Here is a 26,697-nt window from a genome sequence, read left to right as displayed (position 1 = left end):
AGGCGGGTGGGAACAGCAGGGGGTGAAGGTGCTGTGTTTAAAGAGGTGGAGTTATGCAGATCTAAAACGCGTGGATTGCAGCAGCAGCAAGCCGAAAAGTGCAGGCATGTAAGGGATCTAGAGGTTGACAACATGTCTTCTTAACGGGAGTCCAGGAGCTCATCTCCACAAATGGACTTTTCCTGATCCTTGGGTGGCTCCGTAGTTTGAAACCAATTCTGGTTATCGCTTCTCGGCCTTTTGGCTAAGATCAAGTGTAGTGTCTGTTCTTATCAGTTTAATATCTGATACGTCCCCTATCTGGGGACCATATATTAAATGGATTTTTAGAACAGGGAGATGGAAAAAGAGCTTGCTCTGTCCACTCCACGCATTGACCTGGTATTGCAGTATCTCCAGGACCGGTGCACCCCTTCTTTAATGCAGTTTCTAAAATCAGAAAGAATTGAATTCAATGTTTTTTGTTCATTTTGCTTGTTTGTCGGATTTTGGGATGGACTCTTTGGCTTTGCTTTTCTTCTCCTCATTGGATTTTTCATGTTCAAAGTTGCAGAAGCCAGATTACAAGCTCATTTTGGTTCAACTTCAGCAACTGTGCATTGCATTGCCATGTAATGTGATGCAATGCTATCTTTCTAGCTCTCCCTTTTTACTTCCTTTTGGATAAACAGACATATTAGGCAAGCATTTTGGAGCTTTCACCTAAATAACTACAGGTGGTGAGATAAGCTGCACAATATAATTGACCTTTCAGTATATTGTTGCACACACACCATCTATTTAGCAAATGCCCTTGTTATCAACAGCAGCCTTTTAAACTCACCTGAGCTAACAGGTATGTGCGCTGGTTACTCTGCTGCGCTTAAAATTTCTTTTTTGGTTTGCTACAATGCCTTTTCTGAAACGTTGTCTCCTTCTGCTGGAACACTGACTTCTTTCATTTAATGCCTGCAGACTATAAAAGAGAACCCAACCCAAAAAGTTTGGTTGATTAGTCTGTGGCATTCTGTTAAACTGTTGCTTATGGCGGTCTCTGTGAGCTTCTCAGCGACATTCAGCCAGCCAGGTATCCTGCCTGCAGTAGATGGAATGTGGCAATGGAACGCTGGCTGCGCGTGTCATAATAGGCTCTGAGCCTTTATATACCTGTGCACAGCAGCAGCCACCTTCAGTCTGCTGCTGGACAGCCAGCAGCAGCAGCAGCAGGAGAGGTATGTAATCAGGAGCCCTCCTGCTAAGGGTAGACAGCTGCTCGTTCCACCCCACCCCCCGCCTTAATTGGTTCTCCTCCCTTCCAACGGTGTTGAGGCGGGTGGGAACAGCAGGGGGTGAAGGTGCTGTGTTTAAAGAGGTGGAGTTATGCAGATCTAAAACGCGTGGATTGCAGCAGCAGCAAGCCGAAAAGTGCAGGCATGTAAGGGATCTAGAGGTTGACAACATGTCTTCTTAACGGGAGTCCAGGAGCTCATCTCCACAAATGGACTTTTCAGGATCCTTGGGTGGCTCCGTAGTTTGAAACCAATTCTGGTTATCGCTTCTCGGCCTTTTGGCTAAGATCAAGTGTAGTATCTGTTCTTATCAGTTTAATATCTGATACGTCCCCTATCTGGGGACCATATATTAAATGGATTTTTAGAACAGGGAGATGGAAAAAGAGCTTGCTCTGTCCACTCCACGCATTGACCTGGTATTGCAGTATCTCCAGGACCGGTGCACCCCTTCTTTAATGCAGTTTCTAAAATCAGAAAGAATTGAATTCAATGTTTTTTGTTCATTTTGCTTGTTTGTCGGATTTTGGGATGGACTCTTTGGCTTTGCTTTTCTTCTCCTCATTGGATTTTTCATGTTCAAAGTTGCAGAAGCCAGATTACAAGCTCATTTTGGTTCAACTTCAGCAACTGTGCATTGCATTGCCATGTAATGTGATGCAATGCTATCTTTCTAGCTCTCCCTTTTTACTTCCTTTTGGATAAACAGACATATTAGGCAAGCATTTTGGAGCTTTCACCTAAATAACTACAGGTGGTGAGATAAGCTGCACAATATAATTGACCTTTCAGTATATTGTTGCACACACACCATCTATTTAGCAAATGCCCTTGTTATCAACAGCAGCCTTTTAAACTCACCTGAGCTAACAGGTATGTGCGCTGGTTACTCTGCTGCGCTTAAAATTTCTTTTTTGGTTTGCTACAATGCCTTTTCTGAAACGTTGTCTCCTTCTGCTGGAACACTGACTTCTTTCATTTAATGCCTGCAGACTATAAAAGAGAACCCAACCCAAAAAGTTTGGTTGATTAGTCTGTGGCATTCTGTTAAACTGTTGCTTATGGCGGTCTCTGTGAGCTTCTCAGCGACATTCAGCCAGCCAGGTATCCTGCCTGCAGTAGATGGAATGTGGCAATGGAACGCTGGCTGCGCGTGTCATAATAGGCTCTGAGCCTTTATATACCTGTGCACAGCAGCAGCCACCTTCAGTCTGCTGCTGGACAGCCAGCAGCAGCAGCAGCAGGAGAGGTATGTAATCAGGAGCCCTCCTGCTAAGGGTAGACAGCTGCTCGTTCCACCCCACCCCCCGCCTTAATTGGTTCTCCTCCCTTCCAACGGTGTTGAGGCGGGTGGGAACAGCAGGGGGTGAAGGTGCTGTGTTTAAAGAGGTGGAGTTATGCAGATCTAAAACGCGTGGATTGCAGCAGCAGCAAGCCGAAAAGTGCAGGCATGTAAGGGATCTAGAGGTTGACAACATGTCTTCTTAACGGGAGTCCAGGAGCTCATCTCCACAAATGGACTTTTCAGGATCCTTGGGTGGCTCCGTAGTTTGAAACCAATTCTGGTTATCGCTTCTCGGCCTTTTGGCTAAGACCATTTGGTTGCAGCCTGATAGGTGCGAGTTCTCTGGAGGAATCCAGGCCTTTTTGCGAAAGGATTTGGCGATTTTCTGTGGTATTATACCGACAGGTTTTGAAGATGAACTTCGTGAAGAATACTATCCGAATTGGAGTGGATCCATCAGTTTCCGAGAGGAATAATGTGTCCTTCATCGTGGAGAAACTTTTGGAAGGAAAAGCTGGAGCAAAACGAGGCGACTTCTACAGCGTCAACGAGTTTCCTAAATCAGGTACATATGACGTGACTTTTGTAGAAGAAAATACCTGCCTTGATGTGTTTGAGTGGCTTCGGAGTCACACTGATGATCCTTTCTTGGAAGGGGTGTGGTTTGAACCCTTGTTTGGACTTCAAGAAAAGATTGTGTGGGTAACAGTTTATAACCCTTTTACTGAGCCAGCATTGCTTGAAGGCTTCCTTGCACGGTACTGTGATTATGTGCGTAAAGGGGAAAAGCAGTTTAATTCTTTAGGTATTTTCAACTGCAAATACAAGTTTCGGGTGAAACTGAAGAAGGATCCTGGAAGTGTGGGAGGCTTTAGACATCCTCCTGCGAATTTTTCTGTGGCGGGACATAGGGGCTTCCTTTACTATGTAGGGCAGCCTATGTATTGCAGGAAATGTTACTGCTTTGGACATGTGCAGGATGCATGTAAGAAAGGGCAATGTTGCCGTAACTGCAAAGAGGAGGGGCATGTGGCAAGTGCGTGCCCGAAGCCCAAGGCTTGTGACATGTGTGGAAGTGGTGAGCACATGTTTAAAGATTGCCCGCAGGGTGTGCCCAGGAAAACTGATAAGGAGAGGAAAAAGGAGGAGGAGGAGAGGAGGGTTTTGCAGCAGATAGAAAGAGAAACTGCTAGAATGGAGAGAGAGCAGAGGAGGCGGAGTGAAAGGTCTGCCCCTGAAACTGTGAGTCTGAGGCCTGCTTACCAGAAGGAGAAAAAGGCACCTAAAATGGAGAAGGAGCTTGTGAAAGAATTGAGGAGAATGGAGGGGCAGATGAATGCAGCGGGAGAAGGAAGGTGTCCGGATACGTTGGACTTTCAGGATGTTGTAGATGCTGCAGATTGTATGGAAACTGGGGAAGGGTCATCACACCCTTCAGATCCTGAGAATATTGAGGAGTACTTCTCCGATGAGGGTGGGGGGAGTAGAAAGTGTCACAGGGAGGGTGGTGGGGCAAATGATGAAGAAGATATCAAGGCACCGCAGCGAAAAGTGGGTGCCAAGAAAGCAAGGTAGGGTGATGGTGATGCTGCTAGCGGCTCGGAAACGAGTTGCTCGGTTCAGATGGTGGAAGAAGATAGTGGGGGTGCTGGTTAAGGTTGCCTTGCAATATGCGTGATAATGCCTATTATAAGCTTTGACTTAAGTCAAAGGCTTTTTCTTGTGAGTGGAGTTTTTGTAGTGTTTTTGTAACTTTTCTGTTTTCGTTTTTTTTAGGAGGTTTAAAAAAGGAAAAAATGGGTTTTACTATAATTTCACAAAATGTGAGAGTGTTTAAAAATAAGGCCAGGAGGGCTGCAATTTTTGATTTTTTGGCTATGAAGAATGCATCGATTTTTTGTTTGCAAGAGTGTGGAGTGGTGGATGGGGTGAGAGGAGATGAATGGTCTCATGGAGCATCTGTGTGGTCGGGGAGTGCATGTAATAAAAATGATGGTGTGGGGATTTTAGTTAAAGGGAGGGAGGAGGTTTTGAGTGATTATGTGGTGATTGATGTGGGGAGGTGCATTTTAGCAAATTTTGAGTATAAAAATGTTAAATTTTGTGTTATTAATGTTTATGCGCCGGTGGAGAAAAATGACCGGAAAAAGTTATTTGAAAAAATTAAACTTTTTGTTCCGGGAAGAATGCCTGTGGTGATTGTGGGTGATATGAATTGTGATGTGGGGAGAGTGAATGTGGATGTGTCTGGGAAAACTTTGTTAGAGTTGGTTAGTGATTTTGATTTGCATGATATGCAAAGTGTATGTAAAGTGAGGCCTTTGTTAAATACCTTCTTTTCCGAAAGTGGAAGAATACAATCTAGATTGGATTACTGTTTTATTTCAAAAAATATGATTCCTGTTGACTATAAGCAGGAGAATGTTTTGTTTTCAGATCATGTGTGCATGTCGTGTGAGTTGGATGTGAATGTGAATGGGGTGTTTGGGAAAGGTTTGTGGAAGTTGAATGTTAAGTTATTGGAGTATGAGGAAGTAAGAAAGGAATATGCAAGACGGTATGAGGAGTGGTGTGAGTGTAAAAATGGTTTTGGGAATGTTTGTGGGTGGTGGGATTGGGTTAAAAAACAGACAAAAATTTTTTTCAAAAATTTGGGTTATAAGATGGCAGCAGTCAAGAGGAGACATTTTGTGAGTTTAAATGCACGTTTAAGTTTCTTGTATAAATTGAGGGAGGGAGGGATGGAGGTGGAGGAGGATATTTTACAAGTGAAAAAGGAGGTTCATGAGTTCTTGTTGGAAAAATGGAGGAGTATTGTCTTTAGAGCAAAAGTTGATAATTTGGAGTATGATGAAAAATGTTCACGTTTTTTTTTCAAGAAGGTTTTTGGGAAAAAGCAAAATATGTGTGTGTTGAATGGAGCAGATGGAAGCGAGGTGAGTGGAGAGGATATGTGTGAGGAAGTGGCAAAGTTTTATGAGGATTTGTATGCTGTAAAGTGGAGGGATGAGTGTTTGGAGAATGATGTTTTGAGTACGTTAGAGAGTAAATTGAATGAGGCGGAAAGAGAGAGGCTGATGGATGCTGTGACAAGTGATGAAGTATGGAAGGTTATGTGTAGTATGGCTTTGAATAAGACGCCGGGGGAGGATGGTCTTCCAGTAGAATTTTACCGCATGATGTGGGATGTGATTGGGAGTGATTTTGTGGATTTTTGTAAGTATATGTGGGAAAATATGGAGGTGGCAGGTAGTATGCGTGCAGGTATGGTTGTATTGATTCCGAAAAAGGGTGATTTGAAGAGTCTGAAAAACTGGAGGCCAATAACATTATTGAACTGTGATTATAAGATCTACGCAAAATTAATGGCAAATAGGATGCGTGATGTGATAGAGAGTGTGATTGGGGATGAGCAGTGTTGTGCAGTACCTGGGAGACGGATTCACGAGTGTGTGTGTATATTGAGAGATTGTCTATGGGATTGTATGAGCCGGAAGAAGAGTGTGTTTTTGTTGAGCCTGGATTTTGAAAAGGCGTATGATAGGTTGTCGCATGGTTTTTTGTTTAGAGTGTTGCTGAGAATGGGTTTTCCTGCTGATTTTGTTGGGAGAGTGAGAAGTCTATATACAGATATTTATAGTTGTGTTTTAATGAACGGTTATGTCGGTAGGAGAGTGAATGTGCATTCGGGCGTGAGGCAGGGGTGTCCGTTATCCCCTGTGGCTTTTATTTGTGCAATTGAACCTTTGTTGTGTATGTTGAGGAAGGATAAAGTGGTTCGAGGTGTGCAAGTGCCGGGAGGTGGAGGAAGAGAGTGGAAGGTGAGTGGTTATATGGATGACGTGTGTGTATTATGTGATTCTGAATGTTCGGTGAGGCGGGTGAAGTTGTTAGTGTCTATCTTTTGTGGTGCGTCTGCATTTAAAGTGAATTGGGAAAAGAGTGAGTGTAAGGTTTTTGGAAGTGGTATTTTGAGTAGAGATGTAGGTGTGAACGTAGTGAGTGGGCCCATTAAGGTTTTGGGAGTGAAGTTTTCAGAAAGATTGGATGGGAAAGAAAGTTGGGATGACGCGAAAGAGAAGGTTGAAAAGAAGTTATGTTTTTGGAAGTTGAGAAGCCTTACTTTCTTTGGAAAAATCTTAGTCATTAAAAGCGTGGTGTTGCCTATTTTTTTATATGTTGCAGTTGTGTTTCCACCAGGTTATATGGTTTTGAGAGGATTGAATAGGATTTTGTTTGTTTTTTTGTGGAATTCTAAAATGGAGAGGGCGCGGAGGGAAGTGTTGGTGAAGCGTATGGAGAAAGGTGGTTTGGGTTTTCCAAATTTAGAAGTTTTTTTGGGTGTGAATATTGTGGTGTTTGTGCTGAAAGTGATTATGGGCGATGGAAAGTTTTCATGTATGTGTGGATATTTATTTGGGGCTTATTCTTTTCGTTTGAAGTGGAGAGAGAGGGATTTGCGGTGTCCGGTTGCTTTTGAGGTGCCCGTGTGGTATGTGTGGGTTTATAAGTTTTTGGTGAAGTATGAGTTGTGTGATGTGGATGTGAGGTTGTTGGGAAATAAGAAGGCTGTGTACAGGATGATTGAGTGTAGAGAAATGGAGAGTGGAATAAATTTGGTGAGAGGGTGTGATGTGCAAAAAGTATGGAAGAAGGTGCGGATGGGTGGTATGACAAATAAGCAGAGTGAGGTTGTGTGGCAGTCTTTGCATGGAGTGTTGCCAGTAAGAGAGTTTCAGAGGAATAGAGGTTTAGTGAGGAGTGAAACGTGTCCAAGAAATGGCTGTGGTGGAAGGGAAAGTGTGTTGCATGTTTTTTGGAATTGCCAGTATGCTAGAGATGTGATTGGGAGAATGGGGCCTTTGTGTAAAGAATTGTGTGGTGTGAATTTGTTGTCCTTTGAGTTGTTTATGTTTGGTTTGGGAATATGTGATGGGACGAAGGAAAGAGTCTTGTGGTTGATGCTTGCATGTATAAAGGAAGTGTTATGGGATGTGAGGAATGTGTATGTGTTTAAAAGGAAGGAAATTGCTGTAAAGGATAGTGTGAAGGTGATTATGGGGAAGATGTATGTGTGTTTCCTATGGGACAAAAAGAGGAGAGGGGAAGTGGATGCGGAGGGAATATGGAAAGTTAAAAAGTGGAGATATTTTGTAAATACTTCTTGATCTTGTTTTCTGTGTAAGGTTTAAAAAGAAGAAATAAAAATTTTCCGGTGATGATGGGAGCAGCATTTGTGTCGTTGAGATGATGCAGCTGTTTGGAAGGAAGTTCCTTTGGTCGTGACTATAGACCGTGGATTTCCCCATCTGAGGGAAAAAAAAAAAAAAATCTGTTCTTATCAGTTTAATATCTGATACGTCCCCTATCTGGGGACCATATATTAAATGGATTTTTAGAACAGGGAGATGGAAAAAGAGCTTGCTCTGTCCACTCCACGCATTGACCTGGTATTGCAGTATCTCCAGGACCGGTGCACCCCTTCTTTAATGCAGTTTCTAAAATCAGAAAGAATTGAATTCAATGTTTTTTGTTCATTTTGCTTGTTTGTCGGATTTTGGGATGGACTCTTTGGCTTTGCTTTTCTTCTCCTCATTGGATTTTTCATGTTCAAAGTTGCAGAAGCCAGATTACAAGCTCATTTTGGTTCAACTTCAGCAACTGTGCATTGCATTGCCATGTAATGTGATGCAATGCTATCTTTCTAGCTCTCCCTTTTTACTTCCTTTTGGATAAACAGACATATTAGGCAAGCATTTTGGAGCTTTCACCTAAATAACTACAGGTGGTGAGATAAGCTGCACAATATAATTGACCTTTCAGTATATTGTTGCACACACACCATCTATTTAGCAAATGCCCTTGTTATCAACAGCAGCCTTTTAAACTCACCTGAGCTAACAGGTATGTGCGCTGGTTACTCTGCTGCGCTTAAAATTTCTTTTTTGGTTTGCTACAATGCCTTTTCTGAAACGTTGTCTCCTTCTGCTGGAACACTGACTTCTTTCATTTAATGCCTGCAGACTATAAAAGAGAACCCAACCCAAAAAGTTTGGTTGATTAGTCTGTGGCATTCTGTTAAACTGTTGCTTATGGCGGTCTCTGTGAGCTTCTCAGCGACATTCAGCCAGCCAGGTATCCTGCCTGCAGTAGATGGAATGTGGCAATGGAACGCTGGCTGCGCGTGTCATAATAGGCTCTGAGCCTTTATATACCTGTGCACAGCAGCAGCCACCTTCAGTCTGCTGCTGGACAGCCAGCAGCAGCAGCAGGAGAGGTATGTAATCAGGAGCCCTCCTGCTAAGGGTAGACAGCTGCTCGTTCCACCCCACCCCCCGCCTTAATTGGTTCTCCTCCCTTCCAACGGTGTTGAGGCGGGTGGGAACAGCAGGGGGTGAAGGTGCTGTGTTTAAAGAGGTGGAGTTATGCAGATCTAAAACGCGTGGATTGCAGCAGCAGCAAGCCGAAAAGTGCAGGCATGTAAGGGATCTAGAGGTTGACAACATGTCTTCTTAACGGGAGTCCAGGAGCTCATCTCCACAAATGGACTTTTCAGGATCCTTGGGTGGCTCCGTAGTTTGAAACCAATTCTGGTTATCGCTTCTCGGCCTTTTGGCTAAGATCAAGTGCAGTGATCTAGCGGTTGCTGCCTTGGTCTTGACTGGGAGGTGCTTGGGGTACCCGGCTCCTTGGCCTGCGGGGATCGCTACACTCATCGGTGGAGCTAAACCCCCCTGCTGCTATTAGGGAGTCGGATTAGTCCCTGGGCAACGAGAGGCGATCACCTTGTCACCACACATAGCTGTGGGGGGCAACTGTCGCCACACATAGCTGTGGTGGCAACATTTGGAGGATTAAAAGGAAAAACGGAAGGAAAACGGATTGTTGAGATGGAGTTTTGGAAAAAGAAGAGATGCTTACGTTTTTTTGTGAAACGGGAGACGGAAGAAACTTTTTTGGAAGAAAAATGGATTCTGGAAATTTTGAGGAAACATGAAGTTTTGGAGAAGGATATCTACTGTATGCAAGAAATAAAGCAAGGTAAAGTTTGTGATGTGACTCTAGTTTCTGAGGAAAAGTGCATTCATTTTTTCAAATGCTGGAGTGAAGAGGATTCTGGGAAAATTGGAGTAAGTGCATCATTCATGGGGAAACCGAAGAGTGTGATAATTTACATGGACAATCCGTTTGTGGAAATAGAGGAGATAATGGTTTTTTTGGAATCTAAATGTAAGATGGTAAAGTTTCAGAAATTATACAGGAACAAAGTTGGTATTTGGAACGGAAAGAGACGTTTTTTGGTGTGGACAACAGGAGAAGAAAATTTGCACAATGGGAGGATTATGGTAAACGGGAGTTCTGGGTATTGTTACATGGAAAGCAGCAAAGGAACTTTTGAAAAGAACTTTGGAGGACAAAAGGAAGATATTGGTGATAAAATGAAGAAGGAAGTTGATGCCATAATTATAGAGGAGAATAAGCAGGGAAAAGAAGTTGAAAGTTTAAAGGTGAAGAAAAAGGTAACGGTACAGGAAAATTGTGGATCAAGGAAAGTATCTGGTGAAAAGAAAGAAGTAAAAGAGGAAAAGGGTAAAGTTTTGGAGAAGGTGGTGACTTTCAGAGATGATGAGGAAGAGTATGATTGGGAACAGATGCGGTTAGAGCATGAGGAGGAAGAAAAGAAGTTAAGGGGTTTTGTTGGGAGGAAAGTAAAAGGGAAAAAGGGGATATTTAGTTTGGGAAACCGGGTGAAGTAATGTCAGTTGTGATTTGTTTGGAAACTGTTGAAACTGTAAAGGAATTGTTATGTTTAACTTTATATATATTAATTAAAATGAAAAAATATAAATATAATATCTAAACACGATGATGGAACTAAAATCTTGAGTTTAGTGATATATGATTTAAGATTATAAAACTTAATTTCTGAGTGTTTGGAAAAAAAAAAAAAAAAAATCTGTTCTTATCAGTTTAATATCTGATACGTCCCCTATCTGGGGACCATATATTAAATGGATTTTTAGAACAGGGAGATGGAAAAAGAGCTTGCTCTGTCCACTCCACGCATTGACCTGGTATTGCAGTATCTCCAGGACCGGTGCACCCCTTCTTTAATGCAGTTTCTAAAATCAGAAAGAATTGAATTCAATGTTTTTTGTTCATTTTGCTTGTTTGTCGGATTTTGGGATGGACTCTTTGGCTTTGCTTTTCTTCTCCTCATTGGATTTTTCATGTTCAAAGTTGCAGAAGCCAGATTACAAGCTCATTTTGGTTCAACTTCAGCAACTGTGCATTGCATTGCCATGTAATGTGATGCAATGCTATCTTTCTAGCTCTCCCTTTTTACTTCCTTTTGGATAAACAGACATATTAGGCAAGCATTTTGGAGCTTTCACCTAAATAACTACAGGTGGTGAGATAAGCTGCACAATATAATTGACCTTTCAGTATATTGTTGCACACACACCATCTATTTAGCAAATGCCCTTGTTATCAACAGCAGCCTTTTAAACTCACCTGAGCTAACAGGTATGTGCGCTGGTTACTCTGCTGCGCTTAAAATTTCTTTTTTGGTTTGCTACAATGCCTTTTCTGAAACGTTGTCTCCTTCTGCTGGAACACTGACTTCTTTCATTTAATGCCTGCAGACTATAAAAGAGAACCCAACCCAAAAAGTTTGGTTGATTAGTCTGTGGCATTCTGTTAAACTGTTGCTTATGGCGGTCTCTGTGAGCTTCTCAGCGACATTCAGCCAGCCAGGTATCCTGCCTGCAGTAGATGGAATGTGGCAATGGAACGCTGGCTGCGCGTGTCATAATAGGCTCTGAGCCTTTATATACCTGTGCACAGCAGCAGCCACCTTCAGTCTGCTGCTGGACAGCCAGCAGCAGCAGGAGAGGTATGTAATCAGGAGCCCTCCTGCTAAGGGTAGACAGCTGCTCGTTCCACCCCACCCCCCGCCTTAATTGGTTCTCCTCCCTTCCAACGGTGTTGAGGCGGGTGGGAACAGCAGGGGGTGAAGGTGCTGTGTTTAAAGAGGTGGAGTTATGCAGATCTAAAACGCGTGGATTGCAGCAGCAGCAAGCCGAAAAGTGCAGGCATGTAAGGGATCTAGAGGTTGACAACATGTCTTCTTAACGGGAGTCCAGGAGCTCATCTCCACAAATGGACTTTTCAGGATCCTTGGGTGGCTCCGTAGTTTGAAACCAATTCTGGTTATCGCTTCTCGGCCTTTTGGCTAAGATCAAGTGTAGTATCTGTTCTTATCAGTTTAATATCTGATACGTCCCCTATCTGGGCACCATATATTAAATGGATTTTTAGAACAGGGAGATGGAAAAAGAGCTTGCTCTGTCCACTCCACGCATTGACCTGGTATTGCAGTATCTCCAGGACCGGTGCACCCCTTCTTTAATGCAGTTTCTAAAATCAGAAAGAATTGAATTCAATGTTTTTTGTTCATTTTGCTTGTTTGTCGGATTTTGGGATGGACTCTTTGGCTTTGCTTTTCTTCTCCTCATTGGATTTTTCATGTTCAAAGTTGCAGAAGCCAGATTACAAGCTCATTTTGGTTCAACTTCAGCAACTGTGCATTGCATTGCCATGTAATGTGATGCAATGCTATCTTTCTAGCTCTCCCTTTTTACTTCCTTTTGGATAAACAGACATATTAGGCAAGCATTTTGGAGCTTTCACCTAAATAACTACAGGTGGTGAGATAAGCTGCACAATATAATTGACCTTTCAGTATATTGTTGCACACACACCATCTATTTAGCAAATGCCCTTGTTATCAACAGCAGCCTTTTAAACTCACCTGAGCTAACAGGTATGTGCGCTGGTTACTCTGCTGCGCTTAAAATTTCTTTTTTGGTTTGCTACAATGCCTTTTCTGAAACGTTGTCTCCTTCTGCTGGAACACTGACTTCTTTCATTTAATGCCTGCAGACTATAAAAGAGAACCCAACCCAAAAAGTTTGGTTGATTAGTCTGTGGCATTCTGTTAAACTGTTGCTTATGGCGGTCTCTGTGAGCTTCTCAGCGACATTCAGCCAGCCAGGTATCCTGCCTGCAGTAGATGGAATGTGGCAATGGAACGCTGGCTGCGCGTGTCATAATAGGCTCTGAGCCTTTATATACCTGTGCACAGCAGCAGCCACCTTCAGTCTGCTGCTGGACAGCCAGCAGCCGCAGCAGCAGGAGAGGTATGTAATCAGGAGCCCTCCTGCTAAGGGTAGACAGCTGCTCGTTCCACCCCACCCCCCGCCTTAATTGGTTCTCCTCCCTTCCAACGGTGTTGAGGCGGGTGGGAACAGCAGGGGGTGAAGGTGCTGTGTTTAAAGAGGTGGAGTTATGCAGATCTAAAACGCGTGGATTGCAGCAGCAGCAAGCCGAAAAGTGCAGGCATGTAAGGGATCTAGAGGTTGACAACATGTCTTCTTAACGGGAGTCCAGGAGCTCATCTCCACAAATGGACTTTTCAGGATCCTTGGGTGGCTCCGTAGTTTGAAACCAATTCTGGTTATCGCTTCTCGGCCTTTTGGCTAAGATCAAGTGTAGTATCTGTTCTTATCAGTTTAATATCTGATACGTCCCCTATCTGGGGACCATATATTAAATGGATTTTTAGAACAGGGAGATGGAAAAAGAGCTTGCTCTGTCCACTCCACGCATTGACCTGGTATTGCAGTATCTCCAGGACCGGTGCACCCCTTCTTTAATGCAGTTTCTAAAATCAGAAAGAATTGAATTCAATGTTTTTTGTTCATTTTGCTTGTTTGTCGGATTTTGGGATGGACTCTTTGGCTTTGCTTTTCTTCTCCTCATTGGATTTTTCATGTTCAAAGTTGCAGAAGCCAGATTACAAGCTCATTTTGGTTCAACTTCAGCAACTGTGCATTGCATTGCCATGTAATGTGATGCAATGCTATCTTTCTAGCTCTCCCTTTTTACTTCCTTTTGGATAAACAGACATATTAGGCAAGCATTTTGGAGCTTTCACCTAAATAACTACAGGTGGTGAGATAAGCTGCACAATATAATTGACCTTTCAGTATATTGTTGCACACACACCATCTATTTAGCAAATGCCCTTGTTATCAACAGCAGCCTTTTAAACTCACCTGAGCTAACAGGTATGTGCGCTGGTTACTCTGCTGCGCTTAAAATTTCTTTTTTGGTTTGCTACAATGCCTTTTCTGAAACGTTGTCTCCTTCTGCTGGAACACTGACTTCTTTCATTTAATGCCTGCAGACTATAAAAGAGAACCCAACCCAAAAAGTTTGGTTGATTAGTCTGTGGCATTCTGTTAAACTGTTGCTTATGGCGGTCTCTGTGAGCTTCTCAGCGACATTCAGCCAGCCAGGTATCCTGCCTGCAGTAGATGGAATGTGGCAATGGAACGCTGGCTGCGCGTGTCATAATAGGCTCTGAGCCTTTATATACCTGTGCACAGCAGCAGCCACCTTCAGTCTGCTGCTGGACAGCCAGCAGCAGCAGCAGCAGGAGAGGTATGTAATCAGGAGCCCTCCTGCTAAGGGTAGACAGCTGCTCGTTCCACCCCACCCCCCGCCTTAATTGGTTCTCCTCCCTTCCAACGGTGTTGAGGCGGGTGGGAACAGCAGGGGGTGAAGGTGCTGTGTTTAAAGAGGTGGAGTTATGCAGATCTAAAACGCGTGGATTGCAGCAGCAGCAAGCCGAAAAGTGCAGGCATGTAAGGGATCTAGAGGTTGACAACATGTCTTCTTAACGGGAGTCCAGGAGCTCATCTCCACAAATGGACTTTTCAGGATCCTTGGGTGGCTCCGTAGTTTGAAACCAATTCTGGTTATCGCTTCTCGGCCTTTTGGCTAAGATCAAGTGTAGTATCTGTTCTTATCAGTTTAATATCTGATACGTCCCCTATCTGGGGACCATATATTAAATGGATTTTTAGAACAGGGAGATGGAAAAAGAGCTTGCTCTGTCCACTCCACGCATTGACCTGGTATTGCAGTATCTCCAGGACCGGTGCACCCCTTCTTTAATGCAGTTTCTAAAATCAGAAAGAATTGAATTCAATGTTTTTTGTTCATTTTGCTTGTTTGTCGGATTTTGGGATGGACTCTTTGGCTTTGCTTTTCTTCTCCTCATTGGATTTTTCATGTTCAAAGTTGCAGAAGCCAGATTACAAGCTCATTTTGGTTCAACTTCAGCAACTGTGCATTGCATTGCCATGTAATGTGATGCAATGCTATCTTTCTAGCTCTCCCTTTTTACTTCCTTTTGGATAAACAGACATATTAGGCAAGCATTTTGGAGCTTTCACCTAAATAACTACAGGTGGTGAGATAAGCTGCACAATATAATTGACCTTTCAGTATATTGTTGCACACACACCATCTATTTAGCAAATGCCCTTGTTATCAACAGCAGCCTTTTAAACTCACCTGAGCTAACAGGTATGTGCGCTGGTTACTCTGCTGCGCTTAAAATTTATTTTTTGGTTTGCTACAATGCCTTTTCTGAAACGTTGTCTCCTTCTGCTGGAACACTGACTTCTTTCATTTAATGCCTGCAGACTATAAAAGAGAACCCAACCCAAAAAGTTTGGTTGATTAGTCTGTGGCATTCTGTTAAACTGTTGCTTATGGCGGTCTCTGTGAGCTTCTCAGCGACATTCAGCCAGCCAGGTATCCTGCCTGCAGTAGATGGAATGTGGCAATGGAACGCTGGCTGCGCGTGTCATAATAGGCTCTGAGCCTTTATATACCTGTGCACAGCAGCAGCCACCTTCAGTCTGCTGCTGGACAGCCAGCAGCAGCAGCAGCAGGAGAGGTATGTAATCAGGAGCCCTCCTGCTAAGGGTAGACAGCTGCTCGTTCCACCCCACCCCCCGCCTTAATTGGTTCTCCTCCCTTCCAACGGTGTTGAGGCGGGTGGGAACAGCAGGGGGTGAAGGTGCTGTGTTTAAAGAGGTGGAGTTATGCAGATCTAAAACGCGTGGATTGCAGCAGCAGCAAGCCGAAAAGTGCAGGCATGTAAGGGATCTAGAGGTTGACAACATGTCTTCTTAACGGGAGTCCAGGAGCTCATCTCCACAAATGGACTTTTCAGGATCCTTGGGTGGCTCCGTAGTTTGAAACCAATTCTGGTTATCGCTTCTCGGCCTTTTGGCTAAGATCAAGTGTAGTATCTGTTCTTATCAGTTTAATATCTGATACGTCCCCTATCTGGGGACCATATATTAAATGGATTTTTAGAACAGGGAGATGGAAAAAGAGCTTGCCCTGTCCACTCCACGCATTGACCTGGTATTGCAGTATCTCCAGGACCGGTGCACCCCTTCTTTAATGCAGTTTCTAAAATCAGAAAGAATTGAATTCAATGTTTTTTGTTCATTTTGCTTGTTTGTCGGATTTTGGGATGGACTCTTTGGCTTTGCTTTTCTTCTCCTCATTGGATTTTTCATGTTCAAAGTTGCAGAAGCCAGATTACAAGCTCATTTTGGTTCAACTTCAGCAACTGTGCATTGCATTGCCATGTAATGTGATGCAATGCTATCTTTCTAGCTCTCCCTTTTTACTTCCTTTTGGATAAACAGACATATTAGGCAAGCATTTTGGAGCTTTCACCTAAATAACTACAGGTGGTGAGATAAGCTGCACAATATAATTGACCTTTCAGTATATTGTTGCACACACACCATCTATTTAGCAAATGCCCTTGTTATCAACAGCAGCCTTTTAAACTCACCTGAGCTAACAGGTATGTGCGCTGGTTACTCTGCTGCGCTTAAAATTTCTTTTTTGGTTTGCTACAATGCCTTTTCTGAAACGTTGTCTCCTTCTGCTGGAACACTGACTTCTTTCATTTAATGCCTGCAGACTATAAAAGAGAACCCAACCCAAAAAGTTTGGTTGATTAGTCTGTGGCATTCTGTTAAACTGTTGCTTATGGCGGTCTCTGTGAGCTTCTCAGCGACATTCAGCCAGCCAGGTATCCTGCCTGCAGTAGATGGAATGTGGCAATGGAACGCTGGCTGCGCGTGTCATAATAGGCTCTGAGCCTTTATATACCTGTGCACAGCAGCAGCCACCTTCAGTCTGCTGCTGGACAGCCAGCAGCAGCAGCAGCAGGAGAGGTATGTAATCAGGAGCCCTCCTGCTAAGGGTAGACAGCTGCTCGTTCCACCCCACCCCCCGCCTTAATTGGTTCTCCTCCCTTCCAACGGTGTTGAGGCGGGTGGGAACAGCAGGGGGTGAAGGTGCTGTGTTTAAAGAGGTGGAGTTATGCAGATCTAAAACGCGTGGATTGCAGCAGCAGCAAGCCGAAAAGTGCAGGCATGTAAGGGATCTAGAGGTTGACAACATGTCTTCTTAACGGGAGTCCAGGAGCTCATCTCCACAAATGGACTTTTCAGGATCCTTGGGTGGCTCCGTAGTTTGAAACCAATTCTGGTTATCGCTTCTCGGCCTTTTGGCTAAGATCAAGTGTAGTATCTGTTCTTATCAGTTTAATATCTGATACGTCCCCTATCTGGGGACCATATATTAAATGGATTTTTAGAACAGGGAGATGGAAAAAGAGCTTGCTCTGTCCACTCCACGCATTGACCTGGTATTGCAGTATCTCCAGGACCGGTGCACCCCTTCTTTAATGCAGTTTCTAAAATCAGAAAGAATTGAATTCAATGTTTTTTGTTCATTTTGCTTGTTTGTCGGATTTTGGGATGGACTCTTTGGCTTTGCTTTTCTTCTGCTCATTGGATTTTTCATGTTCAAAGTTGCAGAAGCCAGATTACAAGCTCATTTTGGTTCAACTTCAGCAACTGTGCATTGCATTGCCATGTAATGTGATGCAATGCTATCTTTCTAGCTCTCCCTTTTTACTTCCTTTTGGATAAACAGACATATTAGGCAAGCATTTTGGAGCTTTCACCTAAATAACTACAGGTGGTGAGATAAGCTGCACAATATAATTGACCTTTCAGTATATTGTTGCACACACACCATCTATTTAGCAAATGCCCTTGTTATCAACAGCAGCCTTTTAAACTCACCTGAGCTAACAGGTATGTGCGCTGGTTACTCTGCTGCGCTTAAAATTTCTTTTTTGGTTTGCTACAATGCCTTTTCTGAAACGTTGTCTCCTTCTGCTGGAACACTGACTTCTTTCATTTAATGCCTGCAGACTATAAAAGAGAACCCAACCCAAAAAGTTTGGTTGATTAGTCTGTGGCATTCTGTTAAACTGTTGCTTATGGCGGTCTCTGTGAGCTTCTCAGCGACATTCAGCCAGCCAGGTATCCTGCCTGCAGTAGATGGAATGTGGCAATGGAACGCTGGCTGCGCGTGTCATAATAGGCTCTGAGCCTTTATATACCTGTGCACAGCAGCAGCCACCTTCAGTCTGCTGCTGGACAGCCAGCAGCAGCAGCAGCAGGAGAGGTATGTAATCAGGAGCCCTCCTGCTAAGGGTAGACAGCTGCTCGTTCCACCCCACCCCCCGCCTTAATTGGTTCTCCTCCCTTCCAACGGTGTTGAGGCGGGTGGGAACAGCAGGGGGTGAAGGTGCTGTGTTTAAAGAGGTGGAGTTATGCAGATCTAAAACGCGTGGATTGCAGCAGCAGCAAGCCGAAAAGTGCAGGCATGTAAGGGATCTAGAGGTTGACAACATGTCTTCTTAACGGGAGTCCAGGAGCTCATCTCCACAAATGGACTTTTCAGGATCCTTGGGTGGCTCCGTAGTTTGAAACCAATTCTGGTTATCGCTTCTCGGCCTTTTGGCTAAGATCAAGTGTAGTATCTGTTCTTATCAGTTTAATATCTGATACGTCCCCTATCTGGGGACCATATATTAAATGGATTTTTAGAACAGGGAGATGGAAAAAGAGCTTGCTCTGTCCACTCCACGCATTGACCTGGTATTGCAGTATCTCCAGGACCGGTGCACCCCTTCTTTAATGCAGTTTCTAAAATCAGAAAGAATTGAATTCAATGTTTTTTGTTCATTTTGCTTGTTTGTCGGATTTTGGGATGGACTCTTTGGCTTTGCTTTTCTTCTCCTCATTGGATTTTTCATGTTCAAAGTTGCAGAAGCCAGATTACAAGCTCATTTTGGTTCAACTTCAGCAACTGTGCATTGCATTGCCATGTAATGTGATGCAATGCTATCTTTCTAGCTCTCCCTTTTTACTTCCTTTTGGATAAACAGACATATTAGGCAAGCATTTTGGAGCTTTCACCTAAATAACTACAGGTGGTGAGATAAGCTGCACAATATAATTGACCTTTCAGTATATTGTTGCACACACACCATCTATTTAGCAAATGCCCTTGTTATCAACAGCAGCCTTTTAAACTCACCTGAGCTAACAGGTATGTGCGCTGGTTACTCTGCTGCGCTTAAAATTTCTTTTTTGGTTTGCTACAATGCCTTTTCTGAAACGTTGTCTCCTTCTGCTGGAACACTGACTTCTTTCATTTAATGCCTGCAGACTATAAAAGAGAACCCAACCCAAAAAGTTTGGTTGATTAGTCTGTGGCATTCTGTTAAACTGTTGCTTATGGCGGTCTCTGTGAGCTTCTCAGCGACATTCAGCCAGCCAGGTATCCTGCCTGCAGTAGATGGAATGTGGCAATGGAACGCTGGCTGCGCGTGTCATAATAGGCTCTGAGCCTTTATATACCTGTGCACAGCAGCAGCCACCTTCAGTCTGCTGCTGGACAGCCAGCAGCAGCAGCAGCAGGAGAGGTATGTAATCAGGAGCCCTCCTGCTAAGGGTAGACAGCTGCTCGTTCCACCCCACCCCCCGCCTTAATTGGTTCTCCTCCCTTCCAACGGTGTTGAGGCGGGTGGGAACAGCAGGGGGTGAAGGTGCTGTGTTTAAAGAGGTGGAGTTATGCAGATCTAAAACGCGTGGATTGCAGCAGCAGCAAGCCGAAAAGTGCAGGCATGTAAGGGATCTAGAGGTTGACAACATGTCTTCTTAACGGGAGTCCAGGAGCTCATCTCCACAAATGGACTTTTCAGGATCCTTGGGTGGCTCCGTAGTTTGAAACCAATTCTGGTTATCGCTTCTCGGCCTTTTGGCTAAGATCAAGTGTAGTATCTTTCGAAAAGGCGGTTTTGGATGTTGGCCGCCCTAGTAGATTGATACATTATGCACACTGGGGTTTAGGCACTTGTTAGTACGCCAGGTGGCTAATATAGTCATCTGGTGGAAAGCATGGCCCCCCAGGATCGACGCCATTGGGCCTGGGAAGATCGAAAGCCCGAAGTGTGAAGTGCCCCAGGAGTGGTGACCCTGGGGTGCCTTAACTCACTGGGATTGGGAACCCCACTTGAGTTTATGGCACATTTGCACAAGCACTTCAAATTTTCTTTCTTCGCACACACCCTTATTCCGGGCCTTCTGGCCTTAGGATGGGGAATTTTTCAATTCCCGGTCGAAGGTCCGGGCAGTATTATACTGTGAAACCTTCACTATTTATTTAATTTTTTTTGTCACTGTGTGTCCACTTATTCACGTGTGTCCACGTCCTTACTAGGATTTTGTCGGGATGCGGTTCCCTAACGGGTTCCTCTCTTGGCAGGTCTAGGGGGGGAGTGTGTGGCCATCAGGTTCCGCTCCCCCCTGAACCCCCCTGGCTCTCCTCTTTCGGGAGGAGAGCGATGTTGGCTCCCCTCTTCCGGGAGGGGAGCACAGTCTTTTGGCTCCCAGTGCCTTGCTCGGGTGAGAACTCGGGCAGGTGCTGGGGGTAAGATTGGGTCGCCTCTGGCTTCGGCTGGAGGTGGCTTTTTGTCCCTGTTCCTCGCTGTGGCCTTCTGGCTCGGAGGGACGGGGAATGGTTTGGGGGACCCTTCTCCTTTTGGAGAGGGTTTCAAGAAGACCAGCATCCTAGTGCACTTTTTTTGTGGCACTTGTCACTTTTTTAAGCGCACTCGGGTTTTGTACACGAATTCGGGCTTTCAAAAAAAAAAAAAAAAAAAAAAAAAATCTGTTCTTATCAGTTTAATATCTGATACGTCCCCTATCTGGGGACCATATATTAAATGGATTTTTAGAACAGGGAGATGGAAAAAGAGCTTGCTCTGTCCACTCCACGCATTGACCTGGTATTGCAGTATCTCCAGGACCGGTGCACCCCTTCTTTAATGCAGTTTCTAAAATCAGAAAGAATTGAATTCAATGTTTTTTGTTCATTTTGCTTGTTTGTCGGATTTTGGGATGGACTCTTTGGCTTTGCTTTTCTTCTCCTCATTGGATTTTTCATGTTCAAAGTTGCAGAAGCCAGATTACAAGCTCATTTTGGTTCAACTTCAGCAACTGTGCATTGCATTGCCATGTAATGTGATGCAATGCTATCTTTCTAGCTCTCCCTTTTTACTTCCTTTTGGATAAACAGACATATTAGGCAAGCATTTTGGAGCTTTCACCTAAATAACTACAGGTGGTGAGATAAGCTGCACAATATAATTGACCTTTCAGTATATTGTTGCACACACACCATCTATTTAGCAAATGCCCTTGTTATCAACAGCAGCCTTTTAAACTCACCTGAGCTAACAGGTATGTGCGCTGGTTACTCTGCTGCGCTTAAAATTTCTTTTTTGGTTTGCTACAATGCCTTTTCTGAAACGTTGTCTCCTTCTGCTGGAACACTGACTTCTTTCATTTAATGCCTGCAGACTATAAAAGAGAACCCAACCCAAAAAGTTTGGTTGATTAGTCTGTGGCATTCTGTTAAACTGTTGCTTATGGCGGTCTCTGTGAGCTTCTCAGCGACATTCAGCCAGCCAGGTATCCTGCCTGCAGTAGATGGAATGTGGCAATGGAACGCTGGCTGCGCGTGTCATAATAGGCTCTGAGCCTTTATATACCTGTGCACAGCAGCAGCCACCTTCAGTCTGCTGCTGGACAGCCAGCAGCAGCAGCAGCAGGAGAGGTATGTAATCAGGAGCCCTCCTGCTAAGGGTAGACAGCTGCTCGTTCCACCCCACCCCCCGCCTTAATTGGTTCTCCTCCCTTCCAACGGTGTTGAGGCGGGTGGGAACAGCAGGGGGTGAAGGTGCTGTGTTTAAAGAGGTGGAGTTATGCAGATCTAAAACGCGTGGATTGCAGCAGCAGCAAGCCGAAAAGTGCAGGCATGTAAGGGATCTAGAGGTTGACAACATGTCTTCTTAACGGGAGTCCAGGAGCTCATCTCCACAAATGGACTTTTCAGGATCCTTGGGTGGCTCCGTAGTTTGAAACCAATTCTGGTTATCGCTTCTCGGCCTTTTGGCACGATCTGTAGTGGATCCTGTCATTGGGCTAAAGGTGACCTGTGTGGAGGTTGCTGCTCTCGGCCTTTTGGGTTTACCCAATTGCTGCTATTGGGAGTGGTGGACCAAAGCTGGGAATACCCTTTTATCGCTGGTGGACGGTCTTTTCTTTGTGTAGTGGTGGACGGTCGGAGAGGAGGTCGGAATCCAGAGACGTTTGGCGATCCTAGGAGGTGTTTTTCTTCATTTTTTTCCTGGTGTTATCTGTGGAAAGAAGGAAAGAAGAGAATATGGAGTCCAGGAGGAATACTGGAGGTAGGAGGACTGATCAAGGGGGAAATCCCAATGACTATTTTCATGAGGAATACCCGCTTAAGGACACAATTAGGTTTGTGGTGTCTCCTGGTCATAGGCAAGAGAAGGATGCGACTTTTGTCTATGAGAAGATTTGCAGCTTTTTGAAAATTGAAAAAGACGAATATTATTGTTTTCAAAGTTTCTTTTCAAGGGGCTTCCATGACGTTACTTTAATGAGAAGTTCCCAGTGTGAACGGGTATTTTCTCTTTATGAAATTAATAAGGAGAATGCGCTGTTCGAGGGGGTTAAAGTAATCCCCTCGTTTCAATTTTCATTTAGACTCTTGACAGTCCACATGTTCAGCCCTTTCATTTCTGATCAGGAGGTCCTGTGTTTTCTTAGTACTTACTGTGAGAAGGTGATTGAGAAGGGAAGAGGAAAAACGCAATTTGGGGTATGGAATGGGAAAAGAACTTATTTGGTGGCTTTCAAAAAAGATCCTGATGTAGAGGGTGGTGTACTGAGGCCCCCGCCGGTCGTTTTTATAAACCGTAGCCGTGGGTATTTATTTTTTGCGGGGATGCCTGAATATTGTAGAAAATGTCGAATATATGGCCATAATGACAATGGTTGCAAAAAGTGTTCAGAATGTCCAGGAGCTGGACATCAGGAGGAAGATTGCCCTGCAAAGAGGAATCAGAAGGGCGATGAAGAGATGGATACCGTGCCTGGAAGTCAGCAACAAGGAAAAGCTGATGAGGACATGGAAGGAACAAGGAATGAGGAGGAGGATCTGAGGATGGAGAATGAAAGGAAGGAGAAAGAAAAGGTGGAAAAGGAGAAGATGAAGGCAGAGAGGTTCAAGAAAATGGAAGAGGAATATAAACAGAATAAAGAGGAGAAGAGTCGGGTGGAGACTGAAAAGGAAGTGAGGAAGAGAGAAGAACGGAAGAGAGAAGAAAAGAAGAAAGAAGATGAGAAGAAAGAAGATCAGAAGAAAGAAGAGCAGAAGATAGAAGAGCAGAAGGGAAAGGAACAGAAGAAAGAACAAAAAAAGGAAGAAGAGGGGAAGAGACATTCTGTGTTATTTGAATTGGGTAAAATTATACAGAAAATCCCGCCGGCAAGTAAAGTGGGAATCATGCAGAAAACTTTACCTCTGGTGGAGCCGTTACCTTCTGGGTCTCAGTCCGGTGGTCAGTCGTGTACTCAGGTCCAGATGGACTGTTCGGATAGAGTTCTGAAAAGAAGGGTAGAAGAAGTTGGAGAGGTGAATATACTAGTTGGAGGGAAAGTGAAAGCTATAGAAAAAGTAGATGTAGCAAAGGACATTGTAGTCTCCAGTTCAGATGAGCAGGAGATTCAAGATTTTTCTACTTCAGACGAGGGTGATGGGGCATGCCCTAAGAATGGCAGACCAGGATGATCCAATTTGCTTCCCTGAATGTTCAGGGGTTAAATAATGAACAAAAAAGAGTTGCTCTATATGATTTTTTAGGATTGGAAAATTTGGACTTTATTTTTTTACAGGAATGTAACCTAAGAAAATCTGTTGATTATGATTTTTTTAAAGAACATTGGTGTGGAAAAGCTATTTTTTCAGGTGGGAATGAAAATAAGAGTGATGGAGTTGGTTTCTTATGTAGTCAACACTGGGACATAGTGGATTATGAGGAGATATACCCGGGTCGAATTCTAAAAGTGGAGATCAAAAAACGTAATCTGATAATTAAATGCTTCTGTGTCTATGCCCATCCTGTTAAAAGCAGAAGGACAGAATTATTTGAAATTTTACAGATGTTTTTAACTGGGTCGGGACCAATAATTGTCAGTGGAGATTTTAATTGTCATCTGAATAGCAAAAAAGACAGCTCCGTTACGGTTTTAAATGGTATTATTTCTGCTAGTAACTTGCAAGATGCATGGGTTGCTTGTGGGAGAAACAAAGATGAAGAAGTAACATGGTCGAGTAATCGTGCTAGTTCTAGAATTGACTATTTTTTTATATCTACCCATTTTAAATGTGACTCTTTTAATTCCGAATTAAGCTGCTTCTCTGATCATAAATTAATAAGATGTGTTGTTGATTGTAATAATGTAGAAAACAGGAAATCCACGCATTGGAAACTAAACACTTCTCTGTTAGAGGACAAGGAAGTAGTTTTAGAGTTTTGTACATTTTATAAAAAACTGAGATTGAAGAGGAGGAGTTTTAAAGATGTTCTGGAGTGGTGGGATTTTTTTAAAAGAGAAACTAAGGTATTTTTTATTAAAGTGGGTAGAAGAATGGCCAGAGAGAAGAGAGAACAATATCGGTTGTTGAATGCTAGGTTACAATGTTTTTATACTTTCAGGAATAATGGAAATAATTTTGACGAAGAAATTGAGTGTGTTAAAAGTCAAATACAAAAAATTTTACATGAAAAAGGGAAAGAGATTATTTTTAATGCTAGAGTGAGAGTTTTGGAAGAAGATGAGAAATGCTCCAAATTCTTCTTTAAAAAAATTGTTGGGAAAAAAGACTTTATGGAAAATGTGGAAGGTGAAATTGTACTGGAAGGAAAGATTAAGAAGGTGGAGGAATTTTATAGTGATTTATTTTCAGAGAAAAAAAGTGATGGCGTTTTGAGGGATCATTTTTTGAATAACCTAAAGTATGCCTTTTCAGAGGAGGGGAAAGAGGTTTTAATTAGTGATTTTACGATTAATGAATTATGGGAAACAATCAAATCCTTTGCAAATTCTAAAACCCCGGGTATGGACGGTTTGCCTATAGAATTTTATAAGTGTTTTTGGAGTTTTTTAAAAGAAGATTTTTTTGAGTTATTTTATCATGTAATGTGTTCATGTTGTACTCCAGGGTCATGGGCAGAAGGGTTGATAGTGTTACTTTTTAAAAAGGGGGAAAAGAGTCTTATCAAGAATTGGAGACCTATAACTCTTCTTAATGCAGACTACAAAATTTATGCGAAAATACTTGCAAACCGTTTAAAAAAGGTAATATCTATGGTAATTGGAGGGGAGCAATCATGTTCCTGGGAGAAAAATTACAGATTCACTTTTATTGGTAAGGGACGTGATATGGGATTTTAAAGATAGGGCACAAAAACTAGCATTGATCACATTAGATTTTGAAAAGGCATATGATAGAGTATCACATTGTTTTTTATTTGAAGTTTTAAAGAAAATTGGTTGCCCGGAAGAGTTTATTAATCGTATTAAATGTTTATATGATTTATCTTTTAGTAAAGTGTCTGTTAACGGGTTTTTATCTGGAAGTATTAAGATAACTTGTGGCGTTAAACAGGGCTGCCCTTTGTCTCCTATTTTATTCATATGTGCGATAGAACCTCTTTTAAGTGCTATTAGAAACGATAAGGTGGTGGATGGAGTGTTTCTACCGGGAAATAATAATGTACCTCTTAAGTTTGTGGCATATATGGACGACGTAACAGTATTTGTGAGGAGTATGAGAAGTTTTAACAGAGTTTTAAGGACAGCGGAATGGTTCAGCGGTGCTTCTGGTTTTAAGGTTAACTTTGAAAAATCAGGGGTTTTATCAATTGGTGGTTTTATGATTGATGGGGCTTGTAGGCTTTTAGTGGTTCCAGAGATAAAAATTTTAGGGGTATTCTTTTCATCAAATTGTGGGAATATTAAGAATTGGGAATCACTTTTGGAGCGTGTAAGAAAAAAGATCAGCCTGTGGAAGCTAAGATGCTTGTCGATGGAAGGGAAGATATTAGTGATAAGACAAGTGCTTTTACCCTTGATTTTATATGTTGCCGTTGTTTTTATACCACCGGACTCTGTAATGAAGAAGATTATTAAGGAGTGTTTTAATTTTTTCTGGGGTACAAAGATGGAGAGGGTTAGAAGGGAGGAGTTGTATAAGAAGAAAGAAGACGGAGGGAAGAACTTCCCAGATATTAGAAGGTTTTTATATTGTAAATATCTCTCTTTGTGTTTTAATGTTCTGGTTGGCGAAGAATCGAATCTGAAAGCTATTTTAACATATAACTGCGGTTTTTTTATAAGGAAATATAAATGGTGTGTGATGGATCTGAAGAAACCCCATAGATGGCTACCTCCAGAACATTATATAATTTTGGAAAGAATAATGAGAGAATTTAACTTGATGTGTGGGGGATGTGAAATACTAACAAATCATAGGAAAATTTTAAAGTTTTTGGAGAATAGAAGTTATACATGTACGGTTGACCAATTCTCATCACAATTATCAAAAGAAATTTGGCTACGGGTTAATGTGCCATTTATTGCAAATGAGCAAAAGGATTTATTATGGAACGTCATAAAGAAGTGTCTTCCAACTAAAGATTTTAATCATAGGAGAGGGTTGGTGAGGAATTCTCAGTGTCCGAGGCATGGTTGTATAGAGGACGAGACGTGTTTACACATCTTTTGGAATTGCGACTTTGCACAAAGGGTTTGGAGGAAGATAAGTACATTGGTTGGAGTTGTAAGTAGTCTTAGGTCTTTTGATTTTAACTTAATATTTTATGGAATTGGTATAAGAAATGTAGACTTTAAAGTGGTTTGGCTAATTGTTTCTGTAGTTAAAATGGCTTTATGGAAA

At 42.9% G+C, this 26,697-nt stretch overlaps 11 non-coding genes and 1 pseudogene across 11 annotated transcripts; all 12 read left to right on the top strand.

The window, feature by feature from the left end:
* The first annotated feature begins 224 nt into the window (after positions 1–224).
* LOC141234472 (U2 spliceosomal RNA) lies at positions 225–415 on the top strand. Its single transcript, XR_012300451.1, has one exon. It is a non-coding gene; the product is annotated as a U2 spliceosomal RNA (small nuclear RNA).
* Positions 416–1,530: 1,115 nt separating this feature from the next.
* Positions 1,531–1,721, top strand: LOC141234171 (U2 spliceosomal RNA). The gene has a single exon (XR_012300156.1). It is a non-coding gene; the product is annotated as a U2 spliceosomal RNA (small nuclear RNA).
* A 6,124-nt stretch (positions 1,722–7,845) lies between these two features.
* LOC141234556 (U2 spliceosomal RNA) lies at positions 7,846–8,037 on the top strand. Its single transcript, XR_012300525.1, has one exon. It is a non-coding gene; the product is annotated as a U2 spliceosomal RNA (small nuclear RNA).
* A 2,435-nt stretch (positions 8,038–10,472) lies between these two features.
* On the top strand, positions 10,473–10,662 carry LOC141234568 (U2 spliceosomal RNA). The gene has a single exon (XR_012300533.1). It is a non-coding gene; the product is annotated as a U2 spliceosomal RNA (small nuclear RNA).
* Positions 10,663–11,771: 1,109 nt separating this feature from the next.
* Positions 11,772–11,962, top strand: LOC141234491 (U2 spliceosomal RNA). Its single transcript, XR_012300469.1, has one exon. It is a non-coding gene; the product is annotated as a U2 spliceosomal RNA (small nuclear RNA).
* A 1,115-nt stretch (positions 11,963–13,077) lies between these two features.
* On the top strand, positions 13,078–13,268 carry LOC141234169 (U2 spliceosomal RNA). The gene has a single exon (XR_012300154.1). It is a non-coding gene; the product is annotated as a U2 spliceosomal RNA (small nuclear RNA).
* A 1,115-nt stretch (positions 13,269–14,383) lies between these two features.
* On the top strand, positions 14,384–14,574 carry LOC141234168 (U2 spliceosomal RNA). The gene has a single exon (XR_012300153.1). It is a non-coding gene; the product is annotated as a U2 spliceosomal RNA (small nuclear RNA).
* A 1,115-nt stretch (positions 14,575–15,689) lies between these two features.
* On the top strand, positions 15,690–15,880 carry LOC141234459 (U2 spliceosomal RNA). Its single transcript, XR_012300438.1, has one exon. It is a non-coding gene; the product is annotated as a U2 spliceosomal RNA (small nuclear RNA).
* Positions 15,881–16,995: 1,115 nt separating this feature from the next.
* LOC141234167 (U2 spliceosomal RNA) lies at positions 16,996–17,186 on the top strand. Its single transcript, XR_012300152.1, has one exon. It is a non-coding gene; the product is annotated as a U2 spliceosomal RNA (small nuclear RNA).
* A 1,115-nt stretch (positions 17,187–18,301) lies between these two features.
* Positions 18,302–18,492, top strand: LOC141234166 (U2 spliceosomal RNA). The gene has a single exon (XR_012300151.1). It is a non-coding gene; the product is annotated as a U2 spliceosomal RNA (small nuclear RNA).
* A 1,115-nt stretch (positions 18,493–19,607) lies between these two features.
* LOC141234669 (U2 spliceosomal RNA) lies at positions 19,608–19,699 on the top strand (annotated as a pseudogene).
* A 798-nt stretch (positions 19,700–20,497) lies between these two features.
* Positions 20,498–20,687, top strand: LOC141234607 (U2 spliceosomal RNA). The gene has a single exon (XR_012300564.1). It is a non-coding gene; the product is annotated as a U2 spliceosomal RNA (small nuclear RNA).
* The last annotated feature ends 6,010 nt before the right edge of the window (positions 20,688–26,697 follow it).

This window comes from Phyllobates terribilis, unplaced genomic scaffold (genome assembly GCF_046119375.1).
Source record: "Phyllobates terribilis strain yellow unplaced genomic scaffold, ASM4611937v1 Scaffold_636__1_contigs__length_917067, whole genome shotgun sequence".
Lineage (NCBI taxonomy): Eukaryota > Metazoa > Chordata > Amphibia > Anura > Dendrobatidae > Phyllobates > Phyllobates terribilis.
The sequence above is the reverse complement of the archived record's forward strand: the minus strand, read 5'-3'. Positions and strand labels throughout refer to the sequence as shown.